The sequence below is a fragment of the Pleurodeles waltl genome, chromosome 7 (genome assembly GCF_031143425.1).
Source record: "Pleurodeles waltl isolate 20211129_DDA chromosome 7, aPleWal1.hap1.20221129, whole genome shotgun sequence".
NCBI lineage: Eukaryota > Metazoa > Chordata > Amphibia > Caudata > Salamandridae > Pleurodeles > Pleurodeles waltl.
In genome coordinates this window covers 1,133,497,938-1,133,519,048 of record NC_090446.1, presented here as the reverse complement: position 1 = coordinate 1,133,519,048, position 21,111 = coordinate 1,133,497,938, and the positions used below count along the sequence as shown (strand labels likewise).

The 21,111-nt window shown below is 46.3% G+C and overlaps 1 protein-coding gene and 1 long non-coding RNA gene across 2 annotated transcripts in view; one reads left to right on the top strand and one right to left on the bottom strand.

Moving 5' to 3' along the window:
- The window catches only part of LOC138246015 (uncharacterized), a 56,540-nt gene extending 52,263 nt beyond the window's left edge, over nt 1-4,277 (bottom strand). Inside the window, exon 1 of the long non-coding RNA XR_011194207.1 lies at nt 3,718-4,277. This is a non-coding gene — a long non-coding RNA (uncharacterized lncRNA). The remainder of the gene's footprint in view (nt 1-3,717) is intronic.
- Nucleotides 1-21,111, top strand: part of RECQL5 (RecQ like helicase 5) — a 461,944-nt gene that overhangs the window by 232,418 nt on the left and 208,415 nt on the right. The window lies entirely within an intron of this gene.

Sequence of the window (21,111 nt, the reverse complement as noted above, 5' to 3'; positions counted from 1 at the left end):
AAAAGCTGGGAGGATCCCTTTGGGCTCATCTCCTCTTCACATTGACCTGGTGGTTAGGGTAGGGTCACCACAGCATTTTATGCCATCTTTGTATTTATTTTTCCTAACCTGGTGGTGAGTGCACCATATTGGGTAATGGTGGCGGCAACAGAATTTTTTAGGTGCTGGACAGCCAATCACAGCGCTACAAATTTGAGTGAATAAGCAGTGGATAGGAGAAAAAGCTTCGTAGTCCAGTGGTGTGCCTTTATTTGTTCAAATTGGATTTGCAAATCTATAAAGGATCCCTGAATTAATGGTTCCGATAGTTCTGAAATGTAATCTGTTCATAAGAGACCAGAGCAATTTTTAAAGGTTGATTGATCAAGCAACTGAATCGATTTACACCGAATCAAGCAAAGGCTTTCCCTTCCGTGAGTCAAGCTCTAATTCCGTGTCAGGTTTAATGTAATTGTGCTCAACATCTTTTCCTTATTAAGGAAAAAAATAATTGTATAAGAGTTAAAATAGGAAATGTTGCTTTTGGGTTCTCCTTTTGTTTTCTAGCCTCGCTTGACGGCTCTGCGCGAATCTTGCCGTGAATTAACTCAAGGAACCAAAGGTATTAAGAACTCAGAAATGCCTTTTAGATGGAAAGTTTCTCCTATCCTAAGCGTAAATACATAGCGGCGATCACCAGTGTGTGATGTGTGTGTGTATATGTTTGTGTGGCAGGCTTCTTCCTTCAATCTGCGATGTCAGCCCCTCCGTGACCCGGTGGGCACGTCCATATCCCTGCCTCTGTGCGTCCCTGGCACCGACGTCTGCCCTGCCTTCCTCAATTCAGTTGTTTCACGGTCTCAGTGTAAGGGTTCATTCAAACAGTAGGCATGACCTTTTATTAGAGAAAGGAAGGATTCACTCTAAGGAATATGAGACCTCAGTAACGGTGTTTCAGGGTGTGCCGTAAGTAAAGGTGACACTGTCGTCGAGACCTGCCAGGATGCATGTCTGCGGCCTTTCGTTTGCACTTACAGCCTAGTAGAATTTATACCTTGTCTGTCGAAAACACACAGAAAGCAGCTGCAGACTATAATCCGAGACTGATGAGAGGGTGTGAACAGAAGCAGAGACCACAAGCCGACGCCCTTGGGTAAGGAAGGCCCGTCTGGGTGTGGTGGGAGGCAGCGCCCTATGAACGAGAGTCCAGGCCCGTCAGGTGAAGTTAGCCAACGATATCGTGGTACGCATCAAAGAAATGGGCAGAGACGTAGATGTACTTGGGCTTGTGGCGAGCTCTCGCCTCACAGGGGCCGGTGCTTGTAGCGGTGGTGAGCTGCCAGATCTTATAGGGCCTCTTTGAGGATGGGAGCAGTCCTAAGAAGAGCCTTGGCTTGCGCGCAGTGAGCAAGCGGTCCCCCGGCTCAGCCGGCCTGTGCTTGCGCCGGTGGTGGGCCCATTCTTGGGATAAGCCAGCAGTTCTTTCCGCCTATGGTGAACGTGCAGCCCTCTGATTTTCCTACTTTTGTTTGTACCTCTGCTTGTGATGAGCTATCAGACTTCACACAGGCATGCATTCCTGCCTGGTCTCGGCTAGCAGTGCAAGATACCCCTATTTTTGTTTCTGCCTCTGATTTGGCAGTCCTCATAACAAATATTCCTTCGCTCGTAATAGGCTGGCAGCCTCCCGGAGGCACTTGCGCCTCTAATGAGCCAGTAAATGCCATAGGTGCCTGTGGCTCTGCTAGTGGTGCGCTGCGCGTCACCAGGTGCCCCGTTGTTGTCCCTGCGGATGACAGGGCACGTGCACTCTGAGGTGAGGAGCTGCTCGCACTGGTGGCGTTGACATTCAGAAGCCGGAGTCTGAAGACGTCCACGTCCTGCCAGCTACCGGGGGACAATCCTTGATCTTTATAATTGCTGAAAGAAACGGCGCTGATCCGGCTTCTTTCGCTTTGCTTTATAAATGCTATGATTGATTGATTAAACGATTAAAATATGTTGGCTTTGAATATGAAAAAAACTAACCGTTTTTAGTTCATTCGATATTTGTGCTGCCTACACTCTTCACTACTCTAGCCCCCGCCCCATCGTGCACGAATAATAATCTTATGTGCCCCCTCACAGCGGAAGGATACTTTGCAGTAAAACACTTCACTTGCAGGAATACTCCTGTTTTGTATCGCTTAGTTTGTAACTATGCTCCGCAGTACACTGCGCAGGAAAAGATTAATGCAAGGGTGAAAGGACTGATGGAGGAAATGCAAAACAGCATTAAGTGATTGGGTGGAAGAAAGAGTTGCTGTATGACGAAAGGCTGGATTAATGTGTGGATGAATGGACGTTTGGATGAGAGGGTGAAGTGACGAAAGGAGACTGAAATTGTGTGGTTGAAAAAGGGATGTATGAATGGGAAAAGGATGCGTGAACGGCTGGAATTGTGAGTGGAAGGATAGAAGGATGGATGGAAGGTGGGATAGTCAGAATGGTGAAGGGAGGATAGGTGGAAGCATGATGAGGCGGATAGATGGACAAAGCTATAAAGGATGGAGGGGTACATGGGTGGAAGGTGGCGTGAAGGAACCTCATTCACAGTAGGTAGGGCTTACTCACGTCACTCACCTGATGGCATTCGAGGCGAGAATGAGAGTGAGTTTGGGGGGGGGTGGGGGTACATGTTCCGGCTTCTGCCTTGCCACGAGATGGTGCTCCAGTAACCCACCCGCCACGTACTTTGCTAGAATACTCACGTGTACCCGGATTTTTTAAACAATTCTCTGGAGTATTCCTTACTCCCCCCGCTGCACAGGAAGACTCCTGTGTGTACCCTTCACCGTGAGAGGGTGCTCTAGTTACCCCCCCCCCCCCCACCCCCACTCCGCCCCTCACTCTCCTGGAATTTTTTGGGTGTACCCCTCACTTGAAACAGTACGCCGGAGTACTCCCTCTCCCGGCTGCACAGGAAGACTCCTGTGTGTACTCCTGGCCGTGAGAGGGTGCTCTAGTAACCCCCTGCCCCCACCGCTCACTGACCGGGAATACCTATGCACCCCGTGGGAGAGGATACTCTGCGGCGAGGCCGCTCCAGGTGATATTGTGCGCCCCGCGCCCAGCCTTGCTGTAAAGTGATGCTCCCTGTGTGAGAATGCTACTCTGCAAGTACCTGCTCCGCCCCACTTTACAGGAGTACCCCTGCGTGTTACTCCTCCCCGCAGTCTCGCGGTGCAGGAACTCATCTGCTTAGAGGCGAGCAGCCTTTCCAAACGCAACTTTAACCTAAAATTTACAAGCGCTTTCGTTCCTAAGGCTTCCTCGCGCGCTCTCCCCCGTTATCTTTTCACCACACTGCTCATTTTATTCTGTTTTCTCCACTTTCCGTTTTTTCCTCGCTCTCTGCCCCTTCTCCGCTCCCCCTCTCTTCCGTTCCGCAACACTTCGCCTCACTCCCTGCTGTCGGCCCTTCTTCCACTCACACAACTCTCCCGTGTTGTGGACTCTCTTCCGCCATCGCCGACCTTCCCCCCCGCCCTCCGGCCCCGTATTACCCTTTCCTCTCTTGTACGCTCCCGTCTTTTTTTCTTTTAACACGCCGTGCTCGCTCCCTCCTTCAGCCCCTTTTTGGGCTGCTCCTCTCTCTGCCGCCTGACCCTCGCCCTTCTTCCTGAAGTACTTGTCTCTCGTTACCTCATCTGTTTACACCCCCTTCGGTGCCCCCCCCCCCCCCTCACTTACTCCTACCTTCCCTGTATTTGCCAGACGCGCGGTTGCTCTCGGCTGTCCTCCGCCCGGTCAGTTGATTGTCCGCTCGGAGCCTCCCCGCCAGGGACTCTCTCACGGCTTCGTCAGCTCTGGCTTCTCCTCACAGAAGCCGCCAATTTAAGCGTTGGGTCTGGAAGAGGAGAGGCTGGGAGGGCCGTGGAGGGCAGGGCCCGGCGCTGCAGCAGTCAGTACCTCGTGGATATTTAGCTCTCACTGTGGGAGTTCAGTCGGAGGCACAGGGCAACCCTGGAATAACTGAGGACTGTCACAGCAGCGCGGGGGGGTGGGAGTGGGCGCCCTCGATGCAAGGACAACAAGCCCTGTACAGGGTAGGAGGCCCAGTACAAAAACCCCTTCAGTGGCCCGGGTGCGATGCTAAAGCCAGAACTTGAGGAGTGTCTTGTTGCTGGACGAATTCCCGACCCCGTGTTACCAGTCAGATCAGTTCTGCCTGCTCCACTTGTTACCTGTATTTGCCCGAGTCTCAAGGCATGCTTCTGCGCACTTTGCCGAGAAACATGGCGACAGCTCCCAAAATAAAAGTGTTGGGGAGATTCACCCCCGCATGGGGAAGAGACACACTGACACAAAGGGAATGGGCTCAACACCAGTGCCACGCACCAGGGTTCGTGGAGCGGGGGGGACTGTGGTGGTCTGAGATGGGCATTACCAGTGTATGCAGCACACAAAGGTGTGTTCATAAGCCACACCAGACTGTAAACACAACAGAGAGCAGAATGCGCCTGTCACTGGGGACAGGTTCACTAAAGGGCCCAGGAAATGAACGCCCGTGCCCCTGCTGTAGAAGCTTGCTGCCACGCTTGCTGGTCACTAAATAGCTTCGGTACAAGGGCCTCAGTCCCTCTCGTTGAGGATGGTTTAACATTACTCTTTGGGTGTTCTAAAACAATCTAGACCACCACTGATGTAGACAAAACTCAAAAGCTAGGGAGCACCTCCAGTGGACTCGCACGACTGGCAGCTCATCGAGGATAATCCCAGGACTGTCCAAGAACTGTACAAGAGCAGTTCAGTTTCACTGAGCCACACAGAGGATTTTTGTTCTAGCAGCTTTGCAATGACAGTGTTAAAAGGCTACAGTGATGCTGTAAGAAAAATGTACAAAAGGGGCAAACGAATCTGTCTAGAACATAAACAGAATTCGCTCACAGAGAATGAACTGCAGCTTACACAAGTGAGTCGAGTAGTTGGGTAAATCATACCTGCTTATTTTGTGATTATGTCGATCTTTGCCCATTAGTTCAGCCCAGTCATTAATTACTATGCCCTGTGCTCCTGCTGGTAGGTCCATGGTGTTTTCAGCATGGCCAGGGATATCTTAAGGATTTTGGGTGACCTGGGCCAAACGTATTTTGGGGGCCTCTGTTGGAACAACTCTGAATTTACGATCCCGTTTCAGCTCTTTCATGTAAACAACATAAATATGGCAACAATGACCCTTATAGTGGCCGCATCTTCCTGTAGTTTATCATGGATATACTAAGGGTGCTCATACACAAATAAACATATCTGTTGCCAAATATGTACACTGGGATAGGAAGAACCTACACCAGGAAATACAATTATATAAAAAGCATTATGTGGAGCACACAAATATACAAGTAATTCATTGTCTGATATGATGGATTCAAAGGATCTACAGTCAATTTAGTAAACAGATTTTCAATTGTACAACGTAGACACACATTGAATAAATCATACAACTAGTATGTGGCAAGTAATCATAAAAAATCCTTTAATAGACATATAACAATTATATTACAAAATACCTCCCATATTGGCAAATCTTTCAACAACGTTGAAAGGCCAACCTATTAAACAAAGTACTCCATATTTGGACCCTCGACCCAATGTAACAAATATATAAAACCAAAACAAACCATCGGATCCAAGGTAAGTTTATCCAAGAACATTCCTATTTGTAACTGTAGGAGAATCCATCATATCAGACAATGAATTACTTGTATATTTGTCAGCTCTTTCATGCCCTGTTTGGCCAGGTCACTGACAGTACACAGGTGCACTGGTCAAAATTCTAAATGTGTTTACATCTCACATGCAGGGACAGTGATGTGTGTGCTCAATATTGCAATATAGCGGCAGCTCGCTAATATTTCTGCAAATAATCACTGACACCCTCCAGTTTCTCACACGTGAGGTCCTGTTTGGATCGAAAATAAACTTTTTCTGTGGATGTTGCATGAAACATAAACACGGCATATGTCTGCAAAATGTCTGTAATAGACTCTCACACATTATCCACATTAAACATAAATTAAAAAGAAAACGCTATTTACAGCAATCTATTTAAGAACTATTCAGGGTCATCAGAGGAAGACTGCAGACGGAGCTGGCTCTATCAGGGGCCCCTGAAAGGCTGGGTCCCTGGGCCAGAGACCACTTTGCCCGTGACTTAAAACTTCTCTGAGTGTGACTACCTTCCCCGAAGCCCCTTGGTTGCCCTCTCCTCCCTGCCTCTGTCCGCCCATTTCTCCGGCCTCCCTCTCCTCTCTAAAGTGCCCATTTAGGGTGACCACCTTTTCGTAAATTACACGGGCGGTCCGTAATTTCAGCCTGATGTCCATTATTGATCTGATAACGGACAGCATTTGTCCGTAATTTCGATACTGTTACTTTTCACAGCTTTGAGGTTCATCATGCAGCTGACAGTTACATGATGCAGGCATCGGAACTGGCTATCAGTGCAATGTCAAAGGTCAATGACCACTGAATGGAACAGAGAAATATATTAACAGAACACAGTAACATTGTAAGGCATTTGAAAAGCTCTAGCTTGTGGCTTGTCCTGCCTTTTGGGCTTTAATTATGGTTTTGCAATTTTTTTATTTTAATTTTATTTTTTACTATTTTCCTATCATAATATGGCACTGCGATTTTAACTTACATAGATTTTCATTTGACTTGAGCATCTTGATGCTTCAATTACTATTGTTTGAGGTGGGTAGATGTTGGATTGATGGATGGATGAATAGAGGGACAGATAAGCAGGTGGATGAATTGATGAATAGATGGGGAGTTTGGGCAGGAATGGAGAATGTGTAAATGGGAGGATGGCTGAATAGATGGCTGCATTGGCTGGGAGCATGGATTTGTCAATGGATCTTGATTAATGGATGTGTAGGTAGATGAATGGATGGACTTTGGTGCCTCCACGGATGCTTAGATAGATGGATAGATGATTGGATGGGACAGGTGCATGCATGCATGGATGGATGGATGGCTGAATGAATATGGGTAAACAGAAGAATCTTTATGGGTATGTGGATCAATGAATGGATGGTTGGCACTTGATGGGTGCAAAGATAGATGGAAGAATGGATGAATGGGTGGATGCTTAAATGAGGGACAGATCAGGGTGGATGGATCTGGGTTTAGTAGATGGATCCTGCCGGCTGCATGGATGGATAGATGGATGAACGATGGGTGTTTCGATGGACAGACGGATGTATGTATGAGTGGTCAGATGGATGGAATCGTGTAAATGGATGGATCTTTGTGGTTGGATAGCTGGATGGATAGATGGGTGAATCCTGTTGGATGCCTGGATGGCTATACGGAAGGATGGATGAATGGGTGCTTGTTTGGATGGCTAGATCTGGGTGGGTGGATCTTTTGGGGGTGGATGTATGGAGTTTGCTGGGTACAAGGATGGATGGAAAGATCACAGAATAAATGGATAAAGGGTGCTTGGATGGATGGACTGATAGTTGCTTGGATGCATCTTGAGAGTGCATAGATGGGATGATAGAGCAGGGTGGATGGATGGATATTGCCGAGAGCATGGGATGGATTGATAGATGGGCGATGCATGTTTGGATGGATGGCTTGATGGGTGTTTGAAAGGATGAATCTGTAAATTGAAGGATCTTAGTGGGTGGATAGTTGGATGGACTGAGGTGGGTTGGCACATGGATTTTAGTGGGTGCATGGATGGATATACAGAAGGATGGATTGATGGGTGCTTGGATAGATCTGGGTGGATGGATGGATCCTGGTGGATGCATGGATGGATAGATGGATGACTGAATAGATGTGAACAGATTCTGCATGAATACTGTAAACATGCTGAACAATATAATAATATATTGTTCATCAATATATTGTGAATATATTTATAACCCTTCTGTGAACCGTGGTATTACATGAGTTGCAGCTTGCTGTAGCAGACTCAGGTTGAGGGCTTCTGGCTTGGACTTTGATTTAAACAATCTGCTGATACCTATAGGAAATGTACCCAAAGTAGTTTAAAATCCTTGAAGGCCTTCATTCAGCTCACAAACATGTACTTTAGGCTTTCTGTGATACAACCCAAGTGAACATGTGACAGTGGTAAGGTAAAACTACAATGCTACCACATGGTTAAATAATTAAATGAGTTGTTTACCTAATGAGACACAACCGGAATAGGCTCACTTCTCTTTCTTGTGACATGCTCTTATTCCCGGCTCTGCAATATTTCAGCTGTATCAAGTAGGAAGGTAGACTTTAGCTAAGACCCTATTTGCATTTAACGGCTAGTAAATACTTTAGAAAAACTCAAATTAGCAAAGGGGAAGTGAAAGCCATCATCGACGGAGTCCACAGTTTGTATTCTGGCTTTGGATTTACTTATGTGTCGGCCAGCAAATCGTAGTGCACTCAATACACTATGCTCTCTACCCAACAAACTTCTACATGCACACTAGTTGTTTATTAGTGGCTTCCTAGACTGACTTTGGCCAATTGATGACCTCTGTTTCTGGGATGCATGGCACTTGTTGGGGCTTTGTTCTTCCAAAGAGCCAATCAACCTATGCAGTGATGACTGGATCTAGGCCTCAACCTAGACCTTCTCTGGCCAGACCAATGGGCAAGCGGTACAGACGACCCAGCTCCTGCCATCCCTCCACAAGCACCACCAGCGCACTGCCAGAGTTTGCCAAAGTGTGGCATTCAGAATTCGGCACCAAGGGCAGAAGTCTGCATCGTGAGGAGAGTGCATGTGTCACCTATTGGGCATGACATGGACTGGCTGCCAGTTGAGAAGAGGATTAATTTTAAGGCACCGTCACTAGAGCACCTGCATGCTTGTGAATAGACTGAAGATACAGAATCCATTCTGAAAAGGCAAAACTCCCCATCTGTGCCCGGATGTCAAACAGTTATGAAAACATTAGAAATTATGCTGACAATGACTTACTACGGTTGTGACCTCTCCATTGTGTGTAAAGTCTCCATTGATATGGTAAAGTTGTTTATGAAAGTTAGAGATGACTGACAGGCTTAGGGAACATTTTCAACAAAAACATACTCGTACAATTAATTCATGAAATGTTTTAGGGTTCTGCAAAAGTGACATTTGGACATAAAGTGGGAGTAATTTGGAGAGCATAGCATCAAGAAAGTAGCAATTGTGCTTTTCAAATGTGCACTTCGAGTATTATCATTCACATTAGAGGGGTAGTATCTGACAACTGTACCTTATGCCAGCTGTCAAATATAGTTTGCTATTTATTATTTAAATAAGTCGACTTACATGCACATTTTTTTTTCCAAGTACTGATATGCATTATAGAAGTCAAATACCATAAGCCTATTTTGAGTTTTACTTGTATCAGCTGTCTGTTTTTTCACTTTCACATTATTGAATTTACGCTCACTTGACCTATTCTAATGTGTCCGTAAAATTGTCTTTTTGTCCTGAATTTTTACCCTTAGTCCTGAATTTTTAGAGTCACTTTCCAGAATTTGCCTCAGTGCCAGGTGGTCACCCGGTGCCCACTCTGAGTGGCACCGTCCAGTGCTTTATGTGCTTCTCCGAGGCTATCTGGAGACCGTTGTATACACCCGGCACCCTCCCTCGCCTGTGCTGGCCCCTCTTCACAGTGCTATCTGGTGCCCACTCTCTGCCAGTTCTCTTCGCCCGACCTCTTTGGTGTCTGTTCTGCGTCTTGCGCCTGCATGTACCCTCTGTTAGGTACGTTTCCCAGTACCAGCTCAAGTTATTTTGTGCACCATCCTGTAGGTGTGTGGCCAGTAGCGTTCTCCATGTCCCCATCCTGTGCCTGTTTTGTGTCGCCGCAGAGACCCTATCCGGCACACCTCTGCTGACCCCGATACGGACGGTACCATTCCCCGGTGGCCGCGCCTCTCCTCGCGGGGCCTGTGCTCCACCCTTCTCGCGGCCGAAGGCCCTCTCTGGGGCCGCCGTGACCCCATTCTCTCTGCCCCCACTCTCTCTGCCCCCACCACCTCCGCTGTACCCCTCCACTCTTCGGGCCCCTCTCTCCAGCGCAGATCAGTGCTCATTCTGCCCCAGCCCGCCCTTTCTCTTGCTACCCTGCTTTCCCCGCCGTTTCTACGCCCCTTCGCTCAGCGCCCCATTCTGTCGGGTCTTCCCGCTTTCGCCCCATCTCTCTGGTCCCCCTTGATGCGCGTTCTCCGGGGCGCCCTGTTCAGGAGCCGCTCCGCGGTCCAGCTCCGTGCTTTCCCACTCCGGTTGACACCCACCTGCTGCCCGCCGCCGCCTCTTTTCTTTCTGTGTGCGGTGGCCCGTGGGCGCCGAGGTTTTGTGTTACATGAAGATCCGGTCAGGGTGGGCGTCGGGGGCTCTGTGGGGGGGAACAGCTGCTGCGGCCGCTTCCCTAACTTGGAGGCCGTTATCGCTGTAAAATTCAGCCTGGTTCTTACACAATACTTTCCTGCTCCCGTTGGTTATATTTTAACTTCACATAGAGACTGGCTGTACTACGGCAAGTTGGAATATTTTCCGGAGGGCTGGTCTGACTCTGGAAGGTGTACAGGCCGCGATTTAGTCGCACTCTAGTGCAGTCTCGAGGCCGCTGGAGATCTGTGGCGTTTGCCCCTTTTGGGGCCTGCAGAGTTCTCGAGTCTCAGGAGCTACTGGACTGTTTGCTGCTGTTTTTCTCGAGGTGCCGGTTTTCTCTCCTCACTCGAACTTTCCTTGGGTCCCTGCAAGCCTGGCTTCTCCAGCTCCTAAACTTGAGCCCCCTCTAGGCCCCTTTGTGAGGCCTCTTCTCTCTACCGCCCACTTCTCTCTCTAGGCCCCTCTGTGGATCCTTTGCTCTTTTGGTACCTCCATGTGCCCCTCCTCTTTTGGGTTCTCTGTGTACATGTTCTCTCTGTCCTATGAGGACCATGTGCTCAAACGTCCGTGGACTCTGCCCTTCCTAGAGCCCTCTGCGGCGTTTGTTCTCTAGAAGAGTTTGAATGGCCCTGTCCTCCTTCAGATTTGCCAATATGATTTTTGTTGGTGATGCCAAAATCGGGTGGGATGCGGGGTGACTCTTCGTTGAGCCATGATACTGTAATGAGGATGAGGTCTGGTGTGGCTCCTGAGAGTACAGCAAATATATAGAAATAGTTTTTGTTCATGGACCTTGCATTGAAGAGTAAGCATCTCAATAGTTGCATTTCTTTTCTCTTGATTTCAAGGTGCTTGGAGGGGGAGTGGTCTAGTTTATGAGGAGCAGCGAAGGCATATGTAATACGAGTGAGAGTGTGTTTTAGGTAGTCTGGTCTTAGCTTGAGGGGGACATGGAGGATAGCTTGTTGGATTAGATAACTTTAAGGTTTGAGAGGTGTACATGTGGGCTTTTGTGGAAGGAGAAGGTATTGTAGCTGGTGGTTTAAATGGAGTGTGGAGGCTATGAGTAGATGTCACGATCAGAAAACCTAGGGGCAGAAGCAGAGGTAACAAATGTGTATAGCTTGATACTATAGTCCAGGTCATGTGGTGTGACCCCCTGCCTGGTGATTGCAGGTGTTAAGCCCACTGTTCTTTAAAGCTATTTCGTACAAATACGTTTTCAGGTGTTAATGTAAGATGGTGAGGTAAGAGCAGAGCAGTGCCAGAGGTTGTTCCATCATCTTCGCTCTGATTGAATTTAGACGACCTTCAAATGACGGGTAGTTAGGATAGGCTTTTATTAGAAGCCCACCACCGGCCAATTTCTGTGGGTAGATGTTCTCTTTGCACAAGAAAGTCTTGCACATGGTATAGTATTATGAATGTATGCTTTACCTGTAAAAAATAAATAAAATGCAGTCCTTTCAAGGCAGATTTAGGATCTTCCGTGCTCTCTGTGTTACATATTTGTGGTGTTGGACCTTTGCAGCTTAAGATGGGGAGAACTCCACCCCTGAAATCAGGGTAATCACAGCTACCTTCTTCCTTCAGCTCGTCTAGACATCTCGTTCATCGGTGGGGATGGATGGAGTAAATCCTCTTTTGGCCTTTTCTCTGCTACCTTCTGAATGGACATCTAGATATGATATATAACATTAGCACTGATAACCTGCAGGGAAGGTTAAGCTCTTTCAGACCCCATGACTGGTCAGGGGAGTCCAGATGTTTCCACCTTTTCTTCCTTGGATGCGGTTTGTGTAAAAAAATAAATAAAAAAAAATACTATGAAATAATCAATATTGAGTCACCCATGCTACATTATGTAATGAGGTCAGAAAGACCCCAGTGAAGAAGGCAAAGGGGATAACAGCAGTCTGATGACAGTCAGTCTTCCCTTGACAACTTGAAAAGATATGAGATGTGCATTACCAAAAGTCCTTGGTAAATAAGAAACCTTTATTTTGTTTTGGCCATCGAACAGCTACTTTAAAGTATTTGGGATGGACAATGAACTGGATATTGCAGGACTTTGCTGCATGATTTCTCTCTCCGTGGATGATATATATCTATATATTAAGGATCCGCTGTCACAGCTGAGGGACATAATGATAAAAATGGATTTATTTGGAGTAAGAGTGGGCCTCAAAACAATTGTGGTAAATCCTGCTTGTTTTTACTTCACTATATTGCCCGACTGCACAAATGCACTTTGACCCATGTCCACTTCTGCTGGAATGCACAGCATTAAAATAATTGGATGGAAGGTCTACTGGCTCACATGGCATGATCAAATCACTCTGAATAATAGGGTAGATCCATCTTCTCTGAATGTTGTTGATCACGGAGCAGCTGCAGTCTGTGTTTGGAGGCATAGCATAGTGAGCGAGAGCAGGGGAGCAAGTCAGATAAGCTAGAAGAGCGAGCCGGTAATCGGAGGATGCTGGAGAAACTGTAGATGCGGCCATAGCCCTTCGGAGGGCTCTGCACAGCAGGTTACGGTGGGAGCTCCTGTGCGGCTAGTGGCCCTGTTAGGCCCTTACCCTCATCCTCCTAGCGTGCGCCTCTACCTCCCCTACGGAGACATAGCAGAGGACACGACCGGGGGAGGTAAGCACACCCCAGCACCATAGGACGCAGTGCATTGGGGGTGGGGGGCTGTAACAGTTGAAAGTGTCCTGCAAGAGAGGAGCGGTGAGCACTGAGAGGTAGGTGATGCGGGTGGCTGGCACCTCCACCGTTCTGCTTCTGCCTGGCACCACCGCTTTCTCTCTCCCTGCATCGTTCCCCATTAGCTGGATGCACAATATATTAAAGAGTCTAGGATTTGGCTTCATCTAGTTGTCTTAAGAGGTAAGAAGCCTGCATCGGCATTCTGAGAGGAAGCCGATAAGAGCTTATGCAGCAGGGAATAGTAGGGAAAACTCAGTTATGCAGTAATTAGTCGTGAGCGCGGTGTTTGTAGCTAGCCACTGCTGAGTGTGTGCCTCACACCCCCCAGAAGTGGCCCATCTAGGCCTGGGTGCGGCTTGCATGGTTCCGGCAAGACTTGCTTGGCCCTAGGATTCCAGTACATATTTGTAATTGGACTTTGGCGGCTTTGCTCTCTATAACCTTGCTAAGCTAATCATGCAAGCCAAATCACAAGGAGCAGTCACTGTCCTATGTGTACAAAAAATAGAAGCCGTGTCAACAAGCTCAAGAATCTGGAGAAACTGGAGCCGCTGAGTCTGCATACATTTTTGCATTATAGTATTGTAGCAGTGACATTCTCATGAGAAAGTGAACAATTGAGGTCCGATCATCTGTGCTGTGTTAGTGGAGCCAGTGAAGCTAGACCTCCAGGGGTTCAATGGAACTGTTTCTCTCAGCGGTCTTGCCGAGTGGGTGCGAAAGATGACGGCTAAAAAATTGAGGTCTGGCTGTACACTGTTCATTCGATCATGCCAAAAGACTAAGGCAAACCCGATGCGGAGTAGAGCCTCCCATTTGGGTATTATTTTAAGGTGGGGACCAAATTCCAATCTTTATCCAAAGATTGTCTGAGGATAAAGTGACCACGTTCGAAGTCACGACAGAAGCTGTCCAGTCAATTTCATTGGGGAGTGTAGGGCGGTAGTAATTCTTATTGAAGATCGGGTGGGCCAGGGGAGAGGTCAATCAGCTGCTTCAACAGCCATTTCCAGTTCACCTATCTTGTTGATCACGCATACGCGGGTGTCTCCTCTGGGTGTATCCAGCTGATGTCTTTCAGGAGAGCAGTCCTCACTATGTTCAGTGCGAGGAAGTGGCAGGTTGGGGATGGCCGTCCCTCCTAGTTCTCAACCTTTATTAAGTCTGAATTATACTTTACCTGAGATCTCACGATTTAGACTAGAATGTCTGGCCGTGAGTAGGAGGGGGGAGTCACAGTTGGAATCATCACAGCAACAAACAGGCCATGGCCTTGTTTTCAAGTACACCTAGTGTGTCTTTCTTGGGTCAGGGTAATCTTTCTGCCACTTCAGACTTAATGCCGAACCCTCCAGTGAACATTTCAGCAGACTTTGTACGTTTCTCTAGATCCCTGCAGGGTCTTGAACGTATTTTGGAATTCATCTTGTCTCTACTAGAAAAGAATACTGATAGCTCTGACCAAATGTTAGACATGCTATCAGTGATATTGAAGGAACTGCTGGTATCTTCAAGCAGGGAAGCGTTCAAGCCCAATGAAACAAGTTCCGTAACGTACACAGCAGATATGTCCACCCAGGGGGGTGATCCCAAGATCTCCTGTACGGAGAATGAATGTGATCAATCCCTGGCCCTTAATGATCTTGACGTTCCCTTTTCGGAGTTTGGTTTACCTGCCACTGAGGCAGCATGTAAAAGCCCTGGGGTTTTGGCCCCTCTTCAGGCACTAGGTAAAGCAGGGGAAGTCTTCCAGTTTTTAACAAAGTCAGCAGAATTAAGCGGCAGCTATTACTCAAGAGCGTGGTCGGCATCCGTGAAAGGAGACATCTCTAAAAACAACTCTCCCCAGAAAAATCAAGCAAAATCCACCTATATGACAAAAAGAAAAGTTTATAGAATAACCAAGAAAAAGCCCAGATAGGTCAAGCTCCTGGCTGGTGCTATCTCATCCGAGGATCCTTTAGTGTCCGTTATTGATGAGACCAGCAAGTCTGAATTCCCATCTGCCCCTGAGAGTGTCTCGGCTTTAGTTCCAGTGGCTTTTGCCGCATTGGTTTCTTCAGGTGGGGGCAGTAATTCCATCTGAGTTGGTGAGGGCAGCTCCAAGGGTGGTTCCTGATCGTCAGGCTAGAAAGGTGAGCTTTTCGGCTTCCTGGACAGAGGGGGCCCCCACCTGTGGAGGGAGGACATATGGTGGGAGCTGAAATCAAAGGTCAATCCCCATGATAACATGGTTTGGGCTCTCCAGTTTGTGGGCATCTTTGCGGACTCTGATGCAGCAGGTTCACTCAATAGATCACGGTTATTATCTCTCTTTCACTCCATTCCACAGCTGATGAAGACTTTCTCGAACGATATTGCTCTGGTCGTCCAGCCACATACCAGAGGGTTATCTGTGGACTGGCCTCATGCTTGGACTTATTTCCATTCTAGGGCAGCAGTGGCTGAAGAGGTTCAGGCTTTGAGGTTTATGCTGTGCAGATACATCAGCAGGATCTCCCGCCAAACCATCCATTGTCAGCTTCAAGTTGTGGGATCAGGTTGAATTGTTCAGCTTTTTCTTTACTGAACCCTGTGCCGCCGCCTCTTTTTGCTGGAAGCTGTGCTGGCTCTAGAGGGAGCAGCTATTTGTGGTGAAGACGGACCAGGGCAGACAAATTTTTTCAAGTGGTGCGGAGCCGGCTGAGAGGAAGGAAACACTTTGGAATTGGATTGCTGGGGCAATTGACTCAAAAAGGGAGTCATCAAAGTGCCTATTCCATAGTTCCTGATACCCTGGGGATTCGTTTTTTGTCTTGGAAGATAGCTGGGCTGAAAACGAACTTTGAGACGCTTCAGTCAGTTATTACAGATATTAAAGTTGTGGTTGCTACCTTGCCAGAAACCTGGGTAATGGAGGACTGGATGTTGCCAGGATATGTTGTGTTTAGCTTGAGGGCAGTGAAGGGGCACTTTGGGTGACCAATAGGTGATTTTTCAGTTTTGGTAGCAGTAGAGTATGATATGGTGGTGTCTATCGCCAGGGATTGTGCAAACTTTTTAGTTTTATCATTGTCAGGCTTACCTTCACTTTCATCAGCAAGAGAAGGGGGCACTTGGGGGGCCCAGACATGATTCTAGTTCATACGTACCTTCCCCTGAAGTTTTGTAAAGAGAATCAATTTAAGAAGCTGGAACGCTTTATTAGAAACGATCCAAAGGGATTTCCTCCTGATGCTTATTTTGTTGGTGGGTGATTAAAATGTAAAGATCTAATCGGGGCAGATGAGGGATGGCACTGAAGGAGCTAAAGAAAGTACATTGAATATCCCCTTTCAGGTATGGAGTGCCAGAGAAGGGAGGTGGCAGGTAGGCAACTAGGGATTCTGCTAAATAGCTTTAACCTGACGATTATTAATGGTCAGTGTTCGGATCAGCCAGCTCAATCAACATTTGACAATGGGAGGGTAACGTCCCTGCTCGATTATGCAGTTTTCTCCTCTGAGCATTTTGGGATGTGATGGATCTATCGATAAGGGCTCTTGAAGATAGCGACCATAAGCCTGTTATGAGCTCACTGGCCAGGGTGGCTATGCCAAGGCATCAGTGGCCTAATAGTTTAAACATGCAATGTAAGAATAACCTTAGAGTAGTGTGGTCTGCCAAATAAAAATGCCATATCATAAATACTATGAAGGAGTTGTTAGAGGAGCAAGCCAGTTCACCCCCACATCATGTAGTCCAGGAATTTGAAAAATGTAACTGCTCCATAAGAGTTTTGGTGGGTCTTGGATTGAATAAAAAACAGGTCGGCAAGGCCATGCAGAGCCTTACATATCTTGGGCCAAGGCAACGCTTAATAAGAAAATAAAAGAGCCTAGGGGGGCGCCCACAGGAATAGTCAAATTGAGCAGCATAGGGAAGATTTCAGGAAACAAATGCAGCATATTAAGCGGCGGGAAAGAGGCAATCTCTTCCTTGTGTAGCTGCAACTTAAAGCTCTTTTGGAGGGTTTTAATTTACACTCATGGACCAGCTAAACAAACTACAGCAAGCTTAATTTCTAAAGAAACCTGAGTCAGCTATATCTCAGACTTGTACAACGCCCAAGATGATAGAGGAAGGGTTGAGGGTACATGGTTGACAAGCACATCTGGCAGGGGGAGGTGGGGGAAGAGAAGAGTATTCTGTTTCCTACAGTCAGCACAATTGTAGCAGTGATCAAGGGCTTGAAAAGCTCTAGAATGCATGTAAGGACCAGATGGTATTCCTTCTGATATCATTAAACATAATCCTCAGCTGTGGGCACAGGCCCTGGTACCTGTGTTTGAGGAAATAAGAGGAGCATGAAGTGCCTAATACCTGGAAAGATAGCATTAGGGTGTCTTTGTTTAAAAAGGGCGATAGTCCCTGCCCTCTAATTATTGCATGATTGCACTGTTGTATATCCCAAGTAAAATGTATCCAAGGCATTTGCTGGATATATTAGAAGATTGTGTGTGTTCTGCTAGAATTCTTCCTTTGACCCAAATGTTCTTTAGGAAAGGGTGTTCTACTACTGATGGTTGTGTTTGCTTGCTGAATATTATGCCCTTGAAAGAAAGCAGCCACTTTACGTTTTGTATATAGATTTAACAACTGCGTTTGACACCGTAAATAGATCCCTTTTATGGGGAAAGAGGGCCAAATGGAAATGTCCAAAGGGATCTTTTGAAATTGATAGTCCAGCTCCATGAGGGTTCATGGATTAGAGCATGGCTAGTGGGCTTTGTCCAGAAAGCCCAGTACCCCCAATGCGTTAAGGCAAGGGTGTATTTTGTCTCCACTGTTGTTTTTGAACTATATAGCAGACGCTGTGGAAGCATTAACCCAGGTCTGGGGTTTTCCCCACCTAAGCTATGGATGGAGCCTATTTCTATGCTGTTTTATGCAGATGACACAGTGATTCTAGACCTAATGCCAGTTGGCTTGCAGAGACAAGTAGAGGCCTTTTTGCTTTATCGTAAGAGATGCGATCTAAGGATAAATATGGTCAAACCCAAAATTATGGTTTTCTCAAAAGGCAGCCTCCGGGGCTTAGTTTGGTGACTTGATGGTACGCACGTGGAAGTGGACAAGGAATACATATATTTAGGCCTGTTATTCAGACACAACCTGGACTTCGGGGATCCTGTTTTATTGCAAGAATATAGCGGCAAGTCAATTGCAGGTGCGCTGCAGAGATTGAATGCCACTTTGTGCCATAAGTCTGTTGAAGTGCTGAGAGAGGCGTACAATGCAAAAATTGTTCCTCCATTGCTCTGTGGTTGCGAGGGTTTGCTAGAAAAACAGGTGAAGCATGCAAATTATAGAAACAACTATATGGGAAGGATGGCTAGGTCTGCCCGTGGGCTCGATGAGTAGTGTCTTTAGGTTAGAGCTGGACCTTACCAACATATTATTCAAAAATGGACAACTGGTGCTTAACTATTTGACTGAGCTTTTAAAAGCCTAAGAAGGGACTTCGGGGCTTTTAATAAAATTGCATCTAAATGGGAAACACCTAGGTCAATGGGTAAATAGCATACAGACCATCAAGATTTCCCTTAATTTGCTGGCAGGGTAGACCCCCTTGGATATGTTGGTGCTCCACCAGAAACAGCTCTAAAAGGTTTAATAAAAGAATGTTTGCTTAGGATCGGCATTGCTGATGTTCGCAGGGACATCTCACAGCCCTACCTGAAGGACATTAAGAGCAAATCTGTTTCCCTGTGGGCCTTGAAGGTCAGACTGGGCCAAGTCCCTCCTTTATTAGGTAGAGGGGAAGTAGCCAGGAGGGGTCAGTTGGGGACCTTTGTCCTTTCTGTAAGCTGAAAACACTGTCATTGGTGCATATTTTTTCTTTTGTTCCTCCTTTATTAATATAACAAGCATTATGCTATTACCGTTGTTTTAGAAAGTTGCAGGCACGCCATCTTAGAGAATTTGAGTGGATAATTATGCAGTGTAGCAATATGTAGGTATGCTGGGCCATGGCTACATTTTTATCTGTGGTATCTGAAAAGTTAGCTATTATGACCTGACTTATAAGAGAAAGCCATTTTTGCACACTATTACTGATCGTGGGAATGCAAGTATTGTACTAGATCGCCACCATCCAATGTTCGATAAGTCTAAAGTTTATAATGGTCAAATTTGCTGTTATAATATATAATTGCTGTAGGTGGGGTTCTGGGTGGGAAGATTAGGAGGTTTTTGTCTTTTTCTTTTTCCCCTTTGCCTGGATTTGCATATTATATGCTTCTTGCACACTTTGCCTCAATAAGTCTGTTCACAAGTTTTGCATTTGTTGCTATAATATACAAGTACTAACCTGGGGGCTCTGGATGGGAGGATTTTTACACATGCGGTTGAGACCAGGAATGGGGTTGGTCCTGTAATTACTTTTTGGAGAATATCTACATTTGAAATACATTTTATGCTTATTGCGCTATCGTGCCCAAGTTTACTATATAATGTTATTTACTTTTTGCACAAGAATTGTCGACTGTGGGCAGGTAGTGTTGTGTTAGGTGATCATCTCTTAAAGTGTAGAAGGTGAATCTCCAAATGGATTTGCTTTTTTTGCGCGCTCTGCACAATGTGTGATCTCGTCATGGTTTAGAGGGATGGATTTGAATATAAATATTAACTGGTATCTCAATGGATTTTAAGCCTTTTGTACCTTTATTGGATTTGTATGAGTTGGGAGTTGGGAGATTTGTATGCCCTAATTGGCCTGATATCAAACTAATACAATACAAAAATTAAAAAAAACAGTGAGCTAAATTGATCACTTTTGAGGATGATTAGTTAACGGGAAATATTTACCAAGCCATCGGTGCCATCAGGAGTTTAGTGCAATTCGGGAAAACACTGCCTTTGTCAGTGATGGGTAGACTTTCATTGTCAAAAATGGTTGTGCTCCTTCACCTGTTATATTATTTTGTCAGTCTGCCAATATTCCTGCTACTCTCTATTTATACTACTGAGACTTGATAATCCTTGCACTAATATGGAATGATGGGAAATGCAGAGTTGCACTGAACCACTTTCAAAAAGGTGACTGGAAGCTCCTCACTGAAAGCTTTATTACAGTGCTCACAATTACAATATATCACAAACTGTACCCACTTCTCAAATACTGGAGGCTGGATTTATTTGTAGAAACAAATCCGGAAGAACTGTGGGGGCATAATGCTAATCAACTATGACAGAAAATTATCAGTCCCAAATTTATTACTACAGCTAAATATTGTTGGGGCACATACCACCTTCTAAGTTGGGGTACAGAGCCCAGGTCATGGAGCTTTCTCTAGTATGTTTAATAGACTGGAACAATCCCAGAGACAACTATCCACACATCCTCGGGCGCTCTTCATATGTTAAACCACAGACAGGACGCATAAGTGGTTCCTTCTCATGGGCCACTTCCTAACATACAGATGACTGACAGGTGTGATCAGAATTCTGTGAGGCTCTGTTAGCGCTGAATCACTAATAGATGAGGTGCTGCAGACTCTACCGAGGTGAATAGCTGTGGTTGTTCAGCTGTTAGACGCACTGAGAAGACCACTGACAGGGATGTACTGTATGGAAGGAGGATGTGGGCAGGGAACTTAGCGATGAGGATTGAGAGAAGAGAACACATGTGGCCTACGTTTCTAGAAATAGTAAATTAAAATTGATTCATTTTATCTACCTCCACCGTACTTAACTTACTCCGGCCGGATTACACAGACTGTTTCAGCCCCTGTTCTAGAACTACCCCAGATGCCATACATGAGACGTTTCCTTTTTCCCACATGGTATGAGAATGCCCAGAACACAGTAGGTACTGGGAGGATTGTACATCCCAAATAATTCAACTTCAAGTCACTCCTGAACTGGCATTTTAGGGTTGTTCCCATGATCAGGACAAAAAAATACAAAAGTAAATTTACCAACCTAACAGAGAGGTTGGTGAAATGTAAGATTGCCATGGATTGGAAATATTACAGACCTCCATTGATGACAATATAGAGGTCGGAGGTGAT